The 19,635-nt window shown below is 40.1% G+C and overlaps 1 non-coding gene and 1 pseudogene across 1 annotated transcript; one reads left to right on the forward strand and one right to left on the reverse strand.

The window, feature by feature from the left end:
* The first annotated feature begins 11,569 nt into the window (after positions 1-11,569).
* LOC138077183 (ubiquitin-like protein 5 pseudogene) lies at positions 11,570-11,767 on the forward strand (annotated as a pseudogene).
* Positions 11,768-17,337: 5,570 nt separating this feature from the next.
* On the reverse strand, positions 17,338-17,442 carry LOC138077254 (U6 spliceosomal RNA). The gene has a single exon (XR_011144717.1). It is a non-coding gene; the product is annotated as a U6 spliceosomal RNA (small nuclear RNA).
* Positions 17,443-19,635: the final 2,193 nt, after the last annotated feature.

A 19,635-nucleotide genomic window follows, 5' to 3' on the forward strand; every position in this document is an offset into this window, starting at 1 on the left:
CATCCCCATGGAAAATAAATGCAAAAGAGCAAAATGGCTGTCTGAGGAGGAATTGCAAATAGCTGTGAAAAGAAGAGAAGCGAAAAGTAAAGGAGAAAAGGAAAGATATAAGCATTTGAATGCAGAGTTCCAAAGAATAGCAAGGAGAGATAAGAAAGCCTTCCTCAGTGATCTATGAAAAAAAATAGAGGGAAACAACAGAATGGGAAAGATTAGAGATCTCTTCAAGAAAATTAGAGATACCAAGGGAACATTTCATGCAAAGATGGGCTCGATAAAGGACAGAAACGGTATGGACCTAACAGAAGCAGAAGATATTAAGAAGAGGTGGCAAGAATACACAGAAGATCTGTACAAAAAAGATCACGACCAAGAAAAGCACGATGGTATGATCACTCACCTAGAGCCAGACATCCTGGAATGTGAAGTCAAGTGGGCCTTAGAAAGCATCACTAGGAACAAAGCTAGTGGAGGTGATGAAATTCCAGTTGAGCTGTTTCAAATCCTGAAAGATGATGCTGTGAAAGTGCTGCACTCAATATGCCATCAAATTTGGAGAACTCAGCAGTGGCCAGAGAACTGGAAAAGGTCAGTTTTCACTCCAATCCCAAAGAAAGGCAATGCCAAAGAATGCTCAAACTACCGCACTATTGCACTCATCTCACACACTAGTAAAGTAATGCTCAAAATTCTCCAAGCCAGGCTTCAGCAATACGTGAACCATGAACTTCCAGATGTTCAAGCTACTTTTAGAAAAGGCAGAGGAACCAGAGATCAAATTGCCAACATCCGCTGGATCATGGAAAAAGCAAGAGAGTTCCAGAAAAACATCTATTTCTGCTTTATTGACTATGCCAAAGCCTTTGACTGTGTGGATCACAATAAACTGTGGAAAATTCTGAAAGAGATGAAAGAGCTAATGAGTGGTAAGTCATAATTAAGTGGCCGCTATTCTTATCAACAATAGTTACAGGTAACAGTGGTGTTGTGTGGACCTTATTGGCCCTCACCCTCCCTTATCTCAGTCTCCCGTGGCCCCCACCAGTGGACCTACTGAGTAGCCATTCAGCCATCCTAACAGATGAACAGACAAGGCACAGCAACAAACAGAAACTGGTAAGGCATGCTCTGCATCCAGACAATGAGCACAAAGTGCCCGCACTCTAGGAAGGTGTGCTCATGGCGTGGTTTTCAATTAGAGTGACAGAACAAGCTGGGGCAGGCGGGGAGGTTGGAAATATTTCGAAACATTTCTGGCTGCACAGAGCTGAGGAATGCTACTGGCATTTGGCCAGTGTTGCTCAATGTCCTCAAATCAATGGAGACCAAAATGGCAATAGCATCCACATCAAGAACAAGTCAGAACAGGACCAGACCCCAGTGTGATGACTGGGCATAAGACAAGTCACCAGTACACGGACTTGAGAACAAGTACTAAGAGTGAGGACCAGTATCTACTACACTGTGGCCCAGAGAGGGATGTTTATATAGGACCCTCAAGATGAGCATCTATGGAAGGAAGGGGGCTTAGTCTGTTCAGGCCACTATAATTAACCACCAGATGGGTAGCTCAGAAACAAAAGGAATTTTTCTCACAGTTCTGGAGACTGGAAGTCCAAGATCCAGGCACCAGCATGGTCACATCTTTTGGTGAGGACCCCCTTCTGATTCCTAGCGAAGGGTTCTATATTCTCACAAGACGGAAGGAGCTAGAGAGCCCTATAGAATCTCTTTTATAAGAGCACTAATCCCCTTCATGAGGGCTCTACCTTCATGATCTAGTCACCTCTCAAAGGCCCTGCCTACTAAAACATTACCTTTGGGGTTATGACTTCAATACACAAACTCTGGGGAGACACAAACATTCAGACCAGAGCAGGGACAGGAGCAAGACTGAGAAATGGGAGAAATCAAGCTGACTCTGTGGGAAGTGCTGGAGCTAGCTGTCGTCTCAAGTTGGGCCAAGATGTCAGTGTTTTTACTTTCCCCGTTGGTCAGTCATTGGATGTGGGCTGCCCTGTAGAGGGTGACTCTTAGGCAAGGCCATTCTCTTTTGTTAGGAGTTCATGAAGGGGCTAACAGCTGAAGGCCATCTGTTGACAATACTCTTAACAGCTCAGTTATTTAATAGTATTAATAAGATCCATTGGAGAAGGAAATGGCAACCCACTCCAGTGTTCTTGCCTGGAGAATCCCAGGGACGGGGGAGCCTGGTGGGCTGCCGTTTATGGGGTCGCACAGAGTCGGACACGACTGAAGCGACTTAGCAGCAGTAGCAGCAGCAGATCCATTAAAAGAGGATCAGAGTGGCATGTAACAGATGAACAAGTATGTAGAGTAACATGAACTCCCAGTGGCCAGTACCACAACACAGCCTCCTAGATCAACTTTCGGCACAAACACCTTCATCAAACACATTGGTTCTATGTCTAGGTTTGGTTGATGATCTGTGAAGTAGGGAATTTGCACAATCTCAAGACTATGCCCTGTTAACCTAACTTGGAATGGTCTGAAAGAAGGAATCAGTCAATAAAGTGATGAAATTACCCCAACTCTCCAGCAAGACCCTAGGTGTCACAGTCTGTTTTGTGTGTTCAAGCCAAGAAATAGGCATTTGACACATTCAGCCTTGCAGCTCAGACCACCATGTTGTTATGCTAAAGGGAACCAAACATGGCTTTGTTTAGGAACTGCTTCTCCTTTCCTCAATCTTGTCTGGAAGGGATGAACAACAGTCTTTTAACATGAATCCCTGTCATAAATATTCAATCGGAAGGAAGGAGTTTTGACACTAGCTCTGGTTTATCCAGTGGTCCAGCATTGCCCTGAGTGTGTTTGCTCAGCTGGAACTCTCTCAGTCTACTTCATTCTAGTCAATCTGGTTTTCCCAAGATTTGGATCATGTTCTTATCTCCCTCCACATGCTCTCTTGGATCTTGTTTTCATCAGAACCAAAGTGATACCAGCCATTGAGTATCACCAGCATAGCTTCCGCTCAGAGAATCTTGCCACAGGATCCCAGTTCACCTTGCCTGATACCTTAATTTGGATTTTGTGATTTGGACTTCTGGTCCAGCTTCCTTGAAAACTCATTAAGTCGGTTCTCCAACCCCTGCCCCTTAAGTAAAGTTTAAGCTTACTCTCATCTCCTCATAGACCCCACACTGTCGAGGGTCCAAAATAACCACTAGAAAATTATATGGTCTATGACATTTAGAAGCCTCTTAGAAGGATGTTTCCAAAGTACAGACTTCAGGAATCAAATTAGTATAATAAGTCAACTCTAGCCAGTGGCAGACTTTAACCCACAATTTCCTTGGCCTCCTTTCTTCCCAGGTCTCGGTCTTTCCCCCACAAGCAAGGTTATTTTACTTCATACATCAAGGAGTATTCCTCTAAACACACCAACACTTTTGCTAGAACATGACTAAAGACATCGCTCAACATCTCAGACGCCCTTGGGGCTTCCTACTCAGGTTTGGTTTCCTGTCTGATTGGTATTCCTTCTGCAGTTAACTGACTGCACACAATCAATAGTCGACATTTCCCAGGCTCTTTGGGATAACTCCAGCTCCCCCAAAACTCTGAGCAGTGGCTTTGTCCAGATAAATAATAATACCTTAGCCATTTAAGTAATTAAGATAAATATCTTAACCATAAATGATATGTATACTATGCATACCTGTATAATATTATAACAAATGTAATGTTAAATAAAATGTCTTAACCACTTAATAATATCAATAATGTGAGTAATATCTTAACTATCTGATACCAATATTGCAAATAAATCCTAGCCATTTAATATAAATACAATTTATATAAATCATAAATAATATCTGAACAATTTATACCAATATTATTCATTTGAAAGGGACTCTGCACAAATTCGTACAGACTGAAGGTAAAATAGTGGTTGCTGGGGGCTGCATGAGGTGACAGGAGGAGTTATTGTTTAATGGGTACAGAGTTAGGGGTGATGAAAAAGTTCTGCAGATGGACAGTGCGATAGTTGCACAACAATGTGAATGTACTTAATGATTGTGAACTGTGCCAGTCAGTCAGTCAGTCCCATTGCTCAGTCGTGTGCAACTCTTTGTGACCCCACAGACTGCAGCACACCAGGCCTCCCTGTCCATCATCAATTCCCAGAGTTTACTGAAACTCTTGTCCATTGAGTTGGTGATGCCATCCAACCATTTCCTCATCTGTTGTCCCCTTCTCCTCCCGCCTTCAATCTCTGCCAGCATCAGGGTCTTTTCTAGTGAGTCAGTTCTTCGCATCAGGTGGCCAAAGTATTGGAGCTTCAGCTTCAGCGTCGGTCCTTCCAATGAATATTTAGGACTGATTTCCTTTAGGATGGGCTGGTTAGATCTCCTTGCTGTCCAAGGGACTCTCAGGAGTCTTCTCCAACACCACAGTTCAAAAACATCAACTCTTCGGAGCTCAGCTTTCTTTATAGTCCAGCTCTCGCATCCATACATGACTACTGGGAAACATAGAGCTTTGACTAGACAGACGTTTGTTGGCAAAGTAATGTCTCTGCTTTTTAATATGCTGTCTAGATTGGTCATAACTTTTCTTCCAAGGAGCAAGTGTCTTTTAATTTCATGGCTGCAGTCACTATCTACAGGAATTTTGGAGCCCCCCAAAATAAAGTCTGTCACTGTTTCCACTGTTTCCCCATCTATTTGCCATGAAGTGATGGGACTGGATGTCATGATCTTTGTTTTCTGAATGTTGAGTTTTAAGCCAACCTTTTCACTCTCTTCTTTCACTTTCATCAAGAGGCTCTTTAGTCCTTCCCCACTTTCTGCCATAAGGGTGGTGTCATCTGCATATCTGAGGTTATTGATATTTCTCCCAGCTATCTTGATTCTAGCTTGTGCTTCCTCCAGCCCAGTGTTTCTCATGATGTACTCTGCATATAAGTTAAATAAGCAGGGTGATAATATACAGCCTTGACGTACTCCTTTCCCTATTTGGAACCAGTCTGTTGTTCCATGTCCAGTTCTAACTGTTGCTTCCTGACCTCCATACAGATTTCTCAGGAGGCAGGTCATGTGGTCTGGTATTAGTGGGTAGCTGTTCCCTTCTCCAGGGGATCTTCCCAACCCAGGGATCAAACCCAGGTCTCCCACATTGTAGGCAGATTCTTTGCCAGCTGAGCCATCAGGGAAGCCCTCTGAACTGTATACTTAAAAATTATTACAGTAGTGAATTTTATATTATGTATATTTTACCACAATTTTTCAAAAAGGACTCTGGAAACTAATATTTTTCTTTCACATCACTCCTAGTTAGTTACCTTGGTTGGAAGGGGAAGATATTCACTCAAATCCCCACAATTATGGCTGTTTATCGTAAGACTCAGGATGGAGCCAGAATCTCATGACAGTCAAGGAACGAGGATCAGGTTGGATGAGAAACTGCACTGCAAAGAGAGCTGAGGCTCTTCCCTCGAGTGCTCCATCTCCACAGGGCTCAGCGCTCTCCCTCTCCCTACTTCTCCTCACACTTCTTGCTACTCCTCCCACAAAAGACTGGATTTCTCCTCTCCATCTTTTCTCCTTCTCATAGGTTCCTCTTAATTATTGTCTTGGGCTTCCTTGGTGCCTCAGACGGTGAAGAATCTGCCTGCAATGCAGGAGGCCCAGATTCGATCCCTGGGTCAGAAAGATCTCCTGGAGAAGGAAATGGCAACCCACTCCAGTATTCTTGCCTGGAAAATCCCATGGACAGAGGAGCCTGGCGGGCTACAGTCCATGAGGTTGCAATGAGTCAGACGTGACAGCAACCAATACACTAATTAATGTCTCAGCCTCTTTACAGCTTAGCTTCCTCATACCTGGCTTTGCTCTTGGCCTCTATTATGCATTGTACCCCCCTCTCTACTTTCATACCAGCTCCTACTGTTACCCACCTCATGTTCTATTTCCCAGATTGGATTCCCACAAGCGAGCCTATGATTGGACCAGCTTGTAGTAGTGCTTTTTGAGCCAGGTCACCCTATAAGCTGCTCTCCAGTCAATATTTTGGCTCCCTCTAGTGCAATCAGCCATATATAGGAAAGGAAGATTTATATGGTACAGAACATGGCCACTTCATCTCCTCTTTAGCAGAGACCGTAGCTATAATTGACACTGTGATAGCCATGTCCAGTACAACCTCATTCCCCATATCTTCACTCCTTATGCTGTGGATGATAATCCCTTTCCAGGCAGCCATGGCAATGGGTCAATGACATATCTGGGTCCATGACATCTTTCACATCAGTAAATTTCAGGAATATCTCTACTATCAGATGGAACTAAAGACCAGATCCCTGACTAATGTTAGCTAGAAGCCCTCCTTGCTTTAGGGATCACCAGAGAGCACACCTCAGGTGAGAACACATAACCAATTTGAAACACTTAGCTTGATTTTAGGACACGTTTTTACCCCCTGCTGGTTAATTATTAGGTTCCTAATGTTGGCATAACATAAATCCGAAAACTCCTTTGGACAAATATATCATTTTTAATCAGCAAATTATTTTTAGTTCTTGGTTTTGGTCATTAAGTTCTAATAATGGCCCATAGCAAATGTACTAAGTATTAATGTTTTAAATAGCACATAATCACAATTTATTGTGCAGGCAACATGCTAAGGAAAATATTCCTCCCAGTTGGAGATATGGGAGGTGCTTCCTTGAGACATCAGATGTGGCTGTCTGAGTCCTGTAGAGCAGCCTGAGCTATCAGCGGGCTCACCTGCAGCTCTGCAAGGCTTACAGCTTCTGGACAGCAGAACAAGCCGAAAAGCTGCATTGTGGGTGCCCCCAAGTGGGTACATTTTGACGTGCATGCTGAGGATTTTCTGGCCAGCAACTCTAGCATTAGGTCATGTCTGGGGAACGTTTTTAAAGATGGGAAAAAGCTATATTTTGTGTATGTTTTTTAGTATGCACCTCTTATAACCTAGTATTTACTGAAATAATATTTAATACATCAGGTTATCACAGATCATTTATTTTCTAACTAATATCTTACGGGAAAGGTTTCAAGTTATAGCCATATAAGAGTGTGGAAGTGAAGATGATGGACTTTAATGTCAGACACAACTTGACTTTGAACACTCAGTCCCTTATTACTTGTATGACCTTGGGCAAGCTACTTAATCCCCCTAATCATAATCGTCTCATTTTAAAAATGGGATTCAGGAGTATTTGAAAGAGCGTTTATCTTACAGGTCATGTTTTATAATATGGACAGTGTCTGACACACTAGAAGTGCTCAGTAAACATTATTTTTGTTTGTAGACAAAAATAGTTATGTATGTATATAAAACAATATTTGCATATATATGCAAAATAAAGTGTATTTATTGAGATATGTCAAGGAGCTCCCCAGTACCTTTTTAATAAGTTCCTTTCCTGGTCAGTCAGACATAGGCAATTTCTGTAATTTATGACTGAGAACTGAGCAATGTATCTGGTTATGGCAAGATAAAATGAATGAAGTTGACCTGGTTCCTCAAAAATGTCAGTGTCATGACAGACCAAGAAAGGCTAAGGAAATGTTCTAAATAATAACAGACTAAAAGACACAGTGACTAAATACAATAAGTGACTTTGGACTGGGTCCTGTATGAGAGGGGAAAAATTTCCATAAAGGACCATATTGGGACAACTGATGAAACTGAAGCATAGGTTGTAGGTTGAATAAAAATATTTTATTAATGATAAATTTTCTGAATTGATTGCTGTGATTATGTAAGAAAATCTTCTTGTTCTTAGGAAATATGCAGAGAAATATTAAGGTACATGATGGGTGCAACCTACTCTCAAATGATTTAGAAAAAGTAAAAATATAACATCTGTGTACATATACAGATAGATATAGAGACATATTTATGTATAAAGATAATGCCATACATACACCATACGTGTATACAAACAAAAGGAATAAGAGAGAATATGAAAAAGTGTAGAAAGTGATAAAATTGGTGTCAGAGTAAAGAGTTAACAGTACTTCTTTATTCTCTTTTTGCAATTTTTCTTTAATACTTAAAATTTTAAAATTTAGGTGAATTTTTTTTGCAAAAAATATTTTAAAAATAATGAAGTAGTTTCTCCCCAAAATATGAGCTACCTATCCAGTATTTTGACACAAACCCACACAATTATTGCAAATTATTTGGCAAACAAAGTATGCTATATGTTAAAGGGCTATCTTACACCCTGAAGAACCCTAGAACATGTTAACTGATTCCTTTCAAAATTGAGAAATAGAGCATAAGTGTTGTTATGAATAAGAAAAATTATGAGCTGTAAGAGCTCGAAGAGACCTTAGAGAACACCTAGAAACAGGCTTTTTTCAAATAAAGAAATCACCCAAATTTCCTTAAAGATATATCACCCACTCTAAATCACTCTAACTCATTTCCTGATCATTTAAAATTACCTATGATTCATTATTCTGAAAACTGTAATAAAGGGAAAAAATTAACAATTTCTTCTGCCTTTTCTATCCTAACTAATACAAGATAATAAAAATAGTTGCCATGGGAAAGATTTTCCTTGTAGAATAATCCCAGCTAATAAGTGAAGAAGAAAAGATTGAAAAAGACCATGGCCATGTTTCAGTCCTAATGAAATAATGGACCTACGAAGTAATCATCAGTTCAGCTCAGCTCAGTCGTTCAGTCGTGTCCGACTCTCTGTGACCCCGTGAATCGCAGCACGCCAGGCCTCCCTCTCCATCACCAACTCCCGGAGTTCACCCAAACTCATGTCCATCAAGTCGGTGATGCCATCCAGGCATCTCATCCTCGGTCGTCCCCTTCTCCTCCTGCCCCCAATCCCTCCCAACATCAGGGTCTTTTCCAATGAGTCAACTCTTCGCATGAGGTGGTCAAAGTATTGGAATTCCAGCTTCAGCATCAGTCCTTCCAAAGAAATCCCAGGGCTGATCTCCTTCAGAATGGACTTAATTGGATCTCCTTATGGTCCAAGGGACTCTCGAGACTCTTCTCCAACACCACAGTTCAAAAGCATCAATTCTTTGGCACTCAGCTTTCTTCACAGTCCAACTCTCACATCCATACATGACCACTGGAAAAACCATAGCCTTGACTAGATGGAATTTTGTTGGCAAAGTAATGTCTCTGCTTTTTAATATGCTATCTAGGTTGGTCACAACTTTCCTTCCAAGGAGTAAGCATCTTTTAATTTCATGGCTGTAATCACTGTCTGCAATGATTTTGGAGCCCCCCAAAATAAAGTCAGCCACTGTTTCCCCATCTATTTGCCATGAAGTGATGGGACTGGATGCCATAATCTTAGTTTTCTGAATGTTGAGCTTTAAGCCGACTTTTTCACTCTCCTCTTTCACTTTCATCAAGAGGCTCTTTAGTTCCTCTTCACTTTCTGCCATAAGGGAGATGTCATCTGCATATCTGAGGTTATTGATATTTCTCCCAGCAAATCTCCACTATTCATCTCCAGAATTTTTTCACCATTCTAAAGAGATACTCTGTAACCACTAACAACAACTCTCCATTCCCCTTCTCCTCAGTCCTGGTAGCCTCTACTATAGTAATATTTCCTATCTCTACAAATTTGCCTATTCTAAGTACATCATAAAGGAGGAATCATACAATATTTATCCTTTTGCATGTGTCTTATTTTTACTGTTTTTTAAATTCATCCATGTTATTGCATGTATCAAATTCTTTTGCTGAGATACAATCATTTTTTTCAGTCATAATTTTTGTTTCTAGTTTTAAAAATCTCAATTATCTAAAGCCTACTTCTGTCTCTTTTTTTTTGCAACTGAAGTATAGTTGATTTACAATGTTTGAGGTATACTGTAAAGTGATTCAATTATATATAAATATATATACATATTCATTTTCAGATTCTTTTCCATTATAGGTTACTACAAAATATTAAATATAGTTCCCTGTGCTATACAATACGTCCTTGTTGTTTATCTATTTTATATACACTAGTGTGTATCTGTTAATCCCAAATTCCCAATTTATCCATCCCTATATCTTTTCCTGAAGAACTATGGATGGAAGCTTGTAGCATTGTCCAGGAGGCAGTGACCAAAACCATCCCAAAGAAAAAGAAATGCAAGCAGGCAAATGGCTGTCTAAGGAGGCTTTACAAACTGCTGAGGAAAGAAGAGAGATCAAAGGCAAGGGAGAAAGGGAAAGATATACCTAACTGAATGCAGAGTTCCAGAGAATAGCAAGGAGAGATATGAAGGCAAAAATGAACAATGCAAAAAAATAGAGGAAAACAATAGAATGGGAAGTCTTCAAGAAAATTGGAGATATCAAGGGAACGTTTCACACAATAAAGGACAGAAACAGTGAGGACCTAATAGGAGCAAAGATATTAAGAAGAGGTGGCAAGAATCACAGAAGAACTGTACAAGAAAGTCTTAATGACCTGTATAACCACAATGATGTAGTCACTCACCTAGAGCCAGACATTTTGGAATGTGAATTTAAGTGAGCCTTAGAAAGCATTACTGTGAACAAAATTAGTGGATTTGAGCTAGTTCAAATCCTAAAAACGATGCTGTTAGAGTGCTGCACTCAATATGTCAGCAAATTTGGAAAACTCAGCAATGGCCACAGAATTGGAAAATGTCCATTTTCATTCCAATCCCAAAGAAGGGCAATGGCAAAGAATGCTCAGACTACCGTAGAGTTGCACTCATTTCATATGCTAGCAAGGTTATGCTCAAAATCCTTCAAGCTAGGTTTCAGTAGTACATGAACTGAAAACTTCCATATCTTCAAGGTGGGTTTCAAAGAGGCAGAGGAACCAGCGATCATATTGCCAACATTCATCGGATCATGGAGAAAGCAAGCAAGTTCCAGAAAAAACATCTACTTCTATTCCACTGACTACGTGAAAGTCTTGACTGTGTGGATCACAACAGACTGTGGAAAATTCTTAAAGAAATAGGAATACCAGACCACTTTACCTGTCTCCTGAGAAACATATATGCAGGTCAAGAAGCAACAGTTAGAACCAGACATGGAACAACGGACTGGTTCAAAATTGAGAAAGGAGTACCACAAGGTTGTATATTGACACCCTGCATTTCACGTGAGTACATCATGTGAAATGCCAATCTGGATGAATCCCAAGCTTGCTTGTGATTGAAATCGCGATTGCTGGGAAAAATATCAACAACCTTTGATATGCAGATGTTACCACTGTGATGGCAGAAAGTGAAGAAGAACTAAAGAACCTCCTGATGAGTGTGAAAGAGGAGAGTGAAAAAGCTAGCTTGAAACCCAGCATTTTCAAAAAACTAAGATCGTGGCATCCAGTCCCATTACTTCATTGCAAATAGAAGGGGGAAAAGAGGAAACAGTGCCAGATTTTATTTTCTGGCTCCAGAATTACTGCAGATGGTGCCTGCACCCACAAAATTAAAAGACACTTCCTCCTTGAAAGGAAAACTATGACAAACCTAGATAGCATATTGAAAAGCAGAGACATCGACTCGAGTGAGGAGATTGTGGTGTCAGTCAGTTCTAGGCAATTTAAGCTCCAGCCAGGATGACTGAAGTTGTTTGCAATGACCATCTGGGGAAGAAGGTCTGCATTTCACGCAATACTGATGACACCATTGGGGACCTTAAGAAGCTTATCACAGCCCAAACTGGCACCCATTGGAACAAGATTGTATTGAAGAAGTGGTACATGATTTTTAAGGACCAGGTTTCTCTGGGGGACTATGAAATCCATGATGGATGAATCTTGGAGCTTTATTATCAGTAGGCAGAATTCCATCTCCCTGCCCTTCCCTCTCCTCCCACACTAATATGGATGCTTGTTTTTGGAAACTCATGTTAATAAAAACTTAGGGACTGCAAAAAAAAAAAGAGAGACATCACTTTGCCAACACAGGTCCATAGAGTCAAAGATATTTTCTAATAGTCATAAATTATTTTTCTATAGCGAAAGACTATTTTTCTAATAGTCATGTACAGCTGTGAGAGTTGTGCCAGAAAGAAGGCTGAATGCCGAAGAATTGATGCTTTCATACTGTGGTGCTGGAGAAGACTCTTCAGAGTCCCTTGGACTGTATGGAGATGAAACCAGCCAATCCTAAGGGAAATCAAACCTGAATATTCATTGAAAGGACTGATGCTAAAGGTGAAGCTTCAATACTTTGGCCACCTGATACAAAGAGCTGACTCATTGAAAAAGCCCCTGATGCTGGGAAAGAATGAAGACAAAAGGAGAACGGGGTGGCAGAGGATGAGATGGTTTAATAACATCACTGACTCAATGGACATGAATTTGAGCAAACTCCAGGAGATAGTGGAGGACAGAGGAGCCTGGCATGCTGCAGTCCATGGGGTTGCAAAGAGTTAGACATGACTTAGCTACAAAACAGCAATACTCCCTTTCCCCATTAAGTTTGCTTTCTATGACTCAGTTTCTGTTTTGTACATAAGTTTACTAGTATCACTTTTTTTTTTATTCCACATATACATGGTATCATATGATACTTGTTTTTCCCTGTCTGACTTGATTTCATTTAGTATAAGAATCTCTACGTCCATCCATGTTGTTGCAAATGGCAATATTTCATCCTTTATTATGACTAAGTAATATTCTGTTGTAATATTCCATATATGAATGGATAAAGAAGGCATATCTTCTTTATCCATTCATCTGTTGATGGACACTTAGGTTGCTTCCATGTCTTAGCTATTGTAAATAGTGCTGCTATGAACACTGAGGTACGTACATCTTTTCGATTTAGAGCTTTCTTCAGAGATATGCCCAGGAGTGGGATTCCTAGATCATACGTAACTCTATATTCCTTAGTATTTAAGGAAACTTCATGCTGTTTCTCATAGTGGCTGCACCAACTTACATTCCCACCAACAGTATAGGAGGGTTCCCTTTTCTCCACACCTTCTCCAGCATACATATCCCATTGTATGTATACACCACACTTTGCTTATCCATTCATTTGTTGATGGACATTTGTATTATTTACACCTTTTGGAATATGCTGAAGAATGCTGCCATAAACAGATGTACAAGTATCTGAGTCCCTGCTTTCAATTATTTTGAGTACATACTTAGAAGTGGAATTGTGGATCATATGGTAATTCTTTATTTAGCTTTTTAGAAGAGACATCACATTGTCTTCAACAGCAGCTACACCATTTTACATTCCAATGATCACTGCACCAGGATTCCAGTGTGTCTGCCTCCTAATCAACTATTGTTATTTTTCATTGTTTTGGATCATAGGCTTTCTTATTGGTATGAAATGGTATCTTATTGTGGTTTTGACTTGCATTTCCCTAATGACTAGTGATGTTGTATATCTTTTTATGTGCTTATTGGCCATTTGTATTTAGCAAAACATCTATTGAATTCCTTTTTTCATATTTAGATTAGGTTGTTTGAGGAGTTTGTTGTTTAGTTGTGGGAGTTCTTTACATATTCTGAATATTAATACCTTATCAGAGATACGATTTTTAATATTTTCTTCCACTATGTGGGTTGTCCTTTCACTCTAGATAATGTCCTTTGAGGCATACATTTTTTAAATTTTGATGAAGCCCAATTTATCTGTCTTTTTCTTTTGTTGCCTGGCTTTTGGTTTCATATCCAAGAAATCATTATAATATCCATTGTCGTGGAGATTTTTTCTGAGGGTTTTATAGTTTCAGAGCTTACATTTATGTCTTTGATTCATTTTGAGTTAATTTTTGTATAAATGTATATGGTAAGATTTGTATATGGTATAAATGTATATGGTAAGATTTGCAGTATTTCACATGCAAATATCCAATTTTCCCAGCACTATTCATTGAAAATAAGATATAAATTTTTAAGCAAATTAAAAACTCTATTCATATATATCAATATCCCTATATTCTCAGATGCTCAGTCATGTCCAATTCTTTCCATGTAAAATATAGTGAAAGTTTGCAACTCCATGGACTACAGCCTGCCAGCCTCCTCTGTCCATGGAATTACCCAGGCAAGAATACTGGTAGCTATTCCCTTCTCCAGGGGATTTTCCCCACCCAGGGCTTGAACCCAGATCTCCTACATTGCAGGCAGATTCTTTTCCATCTGAGCCACCAAGAAAGCCCAGAAAGGAACACACTATACTGTTAATAATTTTTATTTTTAAGGAGGAAACCAATATTAGGGAGGAGGATAAACAACAGTTATAATTTTGCTGGCTATAATTTTATGTTGTTTAGATTATTTATAAGTCTGTAGTTATACATTACTTATATTATTTTGGAAAGACAGTTTTGATGGGATTCTTTTCCTGATGGTTTTTAAGAGAAAATTGGTTGGATGCCAAAGCATGTGATGAGTAAGCCAAAAGGGTTACTATTCTGGTAGGTTAGAAGTCCAAATTAAATAAAAACTCCAAGGCAAGAGAAGTGTAATGTGGGAAGGAATTATCAGATCTCAAGAGAAATACTATTTGTCTAGATAATCTTGGAGCAACGATAGTAAATAGAGACAGTTAACAAAACTTGGTCCTAATTCTTAACGCTGCACTTAGTCTGTCCCCCCTATTTGTTTTGTTTTTAACCTTCAGCTGAATTTGAGTAGCATGTATTTTGTTGACATATATAAGAGGTAACTGAACACACAGAAGTCCCCCTGTGCTTTGCCAGGCAAAGCGGCCAAAGTTACAAGGGTGGGATGCATTGAGAGAGTAGCATGAAAACCTATAGAAGACCAGAGGATTTTAAGAGCAACGTAGTAGGGAGCCGGGGGGCAGAAAAAGGCTTTTAATTTTACCTTAATTACTACATATTTTATTCTAGAATTCTCAGCAAAGAAAATCTTTATAGCAAGCAGGCTCACAATTTTATAAAATAAATAAATAAAATGCTGGTTGAATGAATGATTGACACATGAATCTGAAGGGAAAAAAATGTGGAAAACTAAATAAAAGTAGAGTAATACGAGAGTTGCTTGGTGGTCAGGGTTAGGATTCAGTGCTTTCACTTCCATGGCCCAGGTTCAATCCTTGGTTGGAGAACTGAGATCCCACAAGCCGCATGGCATGTATGTGTGTATGTAAATGTATATACACACACATATAGCTGAAACTGACAATATACCTTCCTATCACATAAAAGAATACAAGAAACTCCAGCCAATATATAGATAAGGAGGTGTACACACCCACATCCACACATACATGATGCTTTAAAATGGGAATAGCCTTACCATGAATAGATTAGAGTTTGAATATAATTTGAAATATATTGGATAGGGCTACTGCCTAAAAGTACACCCAAGCCCATCACCAAGAACTGAAATTCAACATTTAATAATACTTCCCTTTGGTTTCATTAATGCAGGTGCCACAGAGCGGATAATATAATACATTTATCAGTTATCATAAATTAAGACTTTTCTAACATATTGCTTTTTTAACTGTTGAAGTTCATGCTTATGGTAACATATCAAATAAGTCAGAGGTAAGCACACATATCCACATGTGAAGAAAATTTAACAGTTTCTCCTTTCCTTCTCCAATCTCATTGCTTAAAAATGGAGTGAGTGCCTATAAATAGGTAAAGCAAGTTCTAGGCTATGTAGAACTAGCAATAAACAAAACAAAGTCCCTGCTCTCATATCAGTTCAGTTCAGTCACTCAGTTGTGTCCGATTCTTTGCGACTCCATGGACTGCAGCACGCCAGGCCTCCCTGTCCATCACCAACTCCTGGAGTTTACTCAAACTCATGACCCTTCAGTCAGTGATGCCATCCAACCATCTCATCCTCTGTCATCCCCTTCTCTTCCCACCTTCAATCTTTCCCAGCATCAGGGTCTTTTCAAATGAGTCAGTTCTTCACATCAGGTGGCCAAAGTATTGGAGTTTCAGCTTCAGCATCAGTCCTTCCAATGAATATTCAGGACTGATTTCCTTTAGGATGGACTGTTTGGATCTCCTTGCAGTCAAAGAGACTCTCAGGAGTCTTCTCCAACACCACAGTTCAAAAGCATCAATTCTTTGGAGCTCAGCTTTCTTTATGATCCAACTCTCACATCCATACATGACTACTGGAAAAACCAGAGCTTTGACTAGATGGACCTTTGTTGGCAAAGTAATATCTTTGCTTTTTAATATGCTGTCTAGGTTTCTCATAGCTTTTCTTCCAAAGGAGCAAGTGTCTTTTAATTTCATGGCTACAATCACCATCTGCAGTGACTTTGGAGCCCCAGTAAATAAAGTCTGCCACTGTTTCCATTGTTATCCCATCTATTTGCCATGAAGTGATGGAACCAGATGTCATGATCTTAGTTTTCTGAGTGTTGAGTTTTAAGCCAAATTTTTCACTCTCCTCTCTCACTTTCCTCAAGAGGCTCTTTAGTTCTTCACTTTCTGCCGTAAGTGTGGTGTCATCTGCATATCTGAGATTATTGATATTTCTCCCGGCTATCTTGATTCCAGCTTGTGCTTCCTCCAGCCCAGTGTTTCTCATGATGTACTCTGCATATAAGTTAAGTAAGCTGGGTGACAATATACAGCCTTAACGTACTCCTTTCCCTATTTGGAACCAGTCTGTTGTTCCATGTCCAGTTCTAACTGTTGCTTCTTGATCTGCATACAGATTTCTCAGGAGGCAGGTCAGGTGGTCTGGTATTCCCGTCTCTTTAAGAAGTTAGAGTCTAATGTGAGATACAAACAAACTGGCTATATATGATGCCAAGGTAGCTATAACAGCCATGGAGAAATATAAAGTTAGGTAAAGGATCCAGGAAAGCCACACTTAAGAGGTGTCTTGAGCAAAAACTTGAATGAAGTGGAGGTTAAGCCAAGTAAACATAAGGTGTTCCAAATTAAGTAGCAAAACATGCAGTTCTATGGGGCAGTATGGTTGGGGTGCTGGAGGAACAACAAAGGGGCCAGGGAGCATGAATCTGATGATCAAGGAGTTGTTTGTTCTTTTTATCCATTTCTGGACTCTTTGTACCTACAAAGAGTAAATTGTGGTTATGCTACCAACTAGATACAGTAGAATTCATTTGTTTCCATTTGTAGGAGATTTAATTTTTTTTTCACCTTTTTAAATGAGTTGCATGGTTCCAAATCCAAATCCAGAAAGCAAAGTATATTCAAAGAGGGTTAGCAGCAGCAGCAGCAGCAGCAGCAGCGTCTATTCCTGCTCCCTTCTATCCATTCCTTCTCATATTAGGAACCATTTTTGAACCTTCTATTTTTAAAACATAGGAAATGTATTTGTAACTCTCTCCCCTTCTTAGCTGCATTCACATTCCTTCTCCGCTTGTGAATTAAATAGTAGCAGACTATAAAAATACGGAATACATGATGGATTTGTGTGTCACCCTTGCACAGGTGCCATGCTAGTTTTCTCTGTATCATTATAATTTTGGTATATGCACTGCTGAAGCAAGCAATAAGTTAGATTTTACATGGGTAAGAGCTCAGAAGCGGAAACTACCTGGAAGAGATAGCTTCAGTAGCTGTTGCCATGGAGAGCCTAACGTAGCCACGAGACGCCAAGAAAGTACAAGGCGCAGGCAGAGAGAGTCAGTTGCCCACCGACAGACCAGCGACTTTGAGAACAAAGTCAAGGACTAATCACCGACAGACCTTGCCTGCCTCACAAGCCAGCCAGGGCCTATTCTGCTTCTGCTCGTGTCCCATTTCTGCCAGTATTCTGCTGTATCACGTGTGCTGTGTGTGCTCGGTCATGCACGCATGCACGTGTGCACGTTCAGTCGCTTCAGTCACGTCTTAGTCTTTGCTGCCCTAAGGACTGTAGCCCTCGATTCTCCTCTATCCAAGGGATTCTCCAGGCAAGCTCAGTTGTGTCCAACTCTTTGTGGCACCCTGGACTGTAGCCCACCAGGCTCCTCTGTCCATGGGATTCTCCAGGCAAGGATACTGAAACGGGTTACCATTTCCTTCTCCAGGGATCTTCCAGACCCAGGGATCGAAACTACATCTCCTGCAACGGCAAGTGGATTCTTTACTACTGAGCCACCTGGGCAGCCCCTTTGTATCATAGAACAGGTCAATAAAGGGCTTTATTGTTTTGTTTTGTTTTTTAAATAAATTCTTTAGGTACATAAGACTATAAATACAGAATCCTTCTTAGGTACACACACAGAATGTTTATTTGAACAAACTCATGCCACAAATTTAAAAAAAAGAAAAGAAAATATTCCTTGAGTTCTCTAAGTTTGAACTTTGCAATACAAGTAAGAAAAAGAAATTCTAGAGGTCGTTCTGATTTGTCCCAACAGCCTAAAATTTTAGTTAGAAGAATAAGTTTTTGCAAATTACTTCAACCATACTAAGTACCTTAGTTACTACTGAGCAAACATTTATTGAGTGACTACTATGTTTAATACTCTATGTTAGCTTCTGTGGAAGTCATAAACATGAATTAGGCCTAATTCCTGCCCTTAAAAATCTTACCATCTTTGCTAGTTAGTAACTTAAGACTCTCAGCTACAAATCCATGCTTCTTTGCCTTGTTTCTATTCTACAACTGGACCCTATAGGCATTTCCGCTATGACAACTGGCAGAGTGTTCGGTTTGGCCAATAGAGGGTGCTGGAAAGACACTGTGAAGCCAGACCAAGAGGAAGGACTTTCCTTTCTTCTTCAGGTGGATTGGCTTGCAGCAGAGGCCTGGTTGTGTTCACCTCAGCAGTCCTCATGGTTCACTGTGCAGGCCCTGCCTCCAGCAAGTTTCTTTACCACAAGCGGACTGTGGATTGCAAGTTCCTGTGACAGCGATGCCCTCGCCTCTAGATTTCTAAATTCCTCCTTACTGTTCATTCTTCCTCAGCCAAGGGTAGCAGCTATTCTTATAGTTCCTGCTTCTGGACCCTTTAGAGTCTACTCTCCCATTTTTAGTAGTTAGATACCTTTTACTGGTTAACAAAGTTTATATCAAATTTTCCCTGTTCAAATTACTAATATGATTTCTGTCTTGTGGTTGGTCCCAGCAGAAATACCTAGCAGATAAGGGGAAAAAGACAGATGTAAGTTAATGTAAATTCTGTGAGAGAATAGGCCACTATAATCACAGCCCCAAATCCAAAAAAGTTTCAGGTGTAAATCTACGGAATTATGTATCAGTTTGGATTGTGTTCAGCTGCACATAACAGAAAACTGACTTCAGTGGCTTAACCAAATAGATTGATTTTCTCCTGTACCATGAAGTCCATAAATAGGCAGTTAAGGGCTGCTGTAGCTACTCCAAAAAGAAGTTAACTCAGACTCCTTATTTATTTATGTTTTAATTGAAACATGGTTGATGTATAGTAAAGTTCCAGGTGTACAACATAGAGATTAACAATTTTTCAGGATTATGCTCCATTTACAGTCATACAAAATATTGGCTATATCCCCTGTGCTGTACAGTATACCCTTGTAGCTTATTTATTTTATACGTAACTGTTTGTGCTTTTTCATCCCCTACCCCTGTCTTCCCCATTCTCCTTCCCCTCTTCCCAGTGGTAACCACTAGGTTGTTCTCTGTATCTCTGCTGCTGCTGCTGCTAAGTCACTTCAGTCGTGTCCGACTCTGTGCGACCCCACAGACAGCAGCCCACCAGGCTCCCCCATCCCTGG

The sequence above is a fragment of the Capricornis sumatraensis genome, chromosome 3 (assembly GCF_032405125.1).
Source record: "Capricornis sumatraensis isolate serow.1 chromosome 3, serow.2, whole genome shotgun sequence".
Taxonomy (NCBI): Eukaryota; Metazoa; Chordata; class Mammalia; order Artiodactyla; family Bovidae; genus Capricornis; species Capricornis sumatraensis.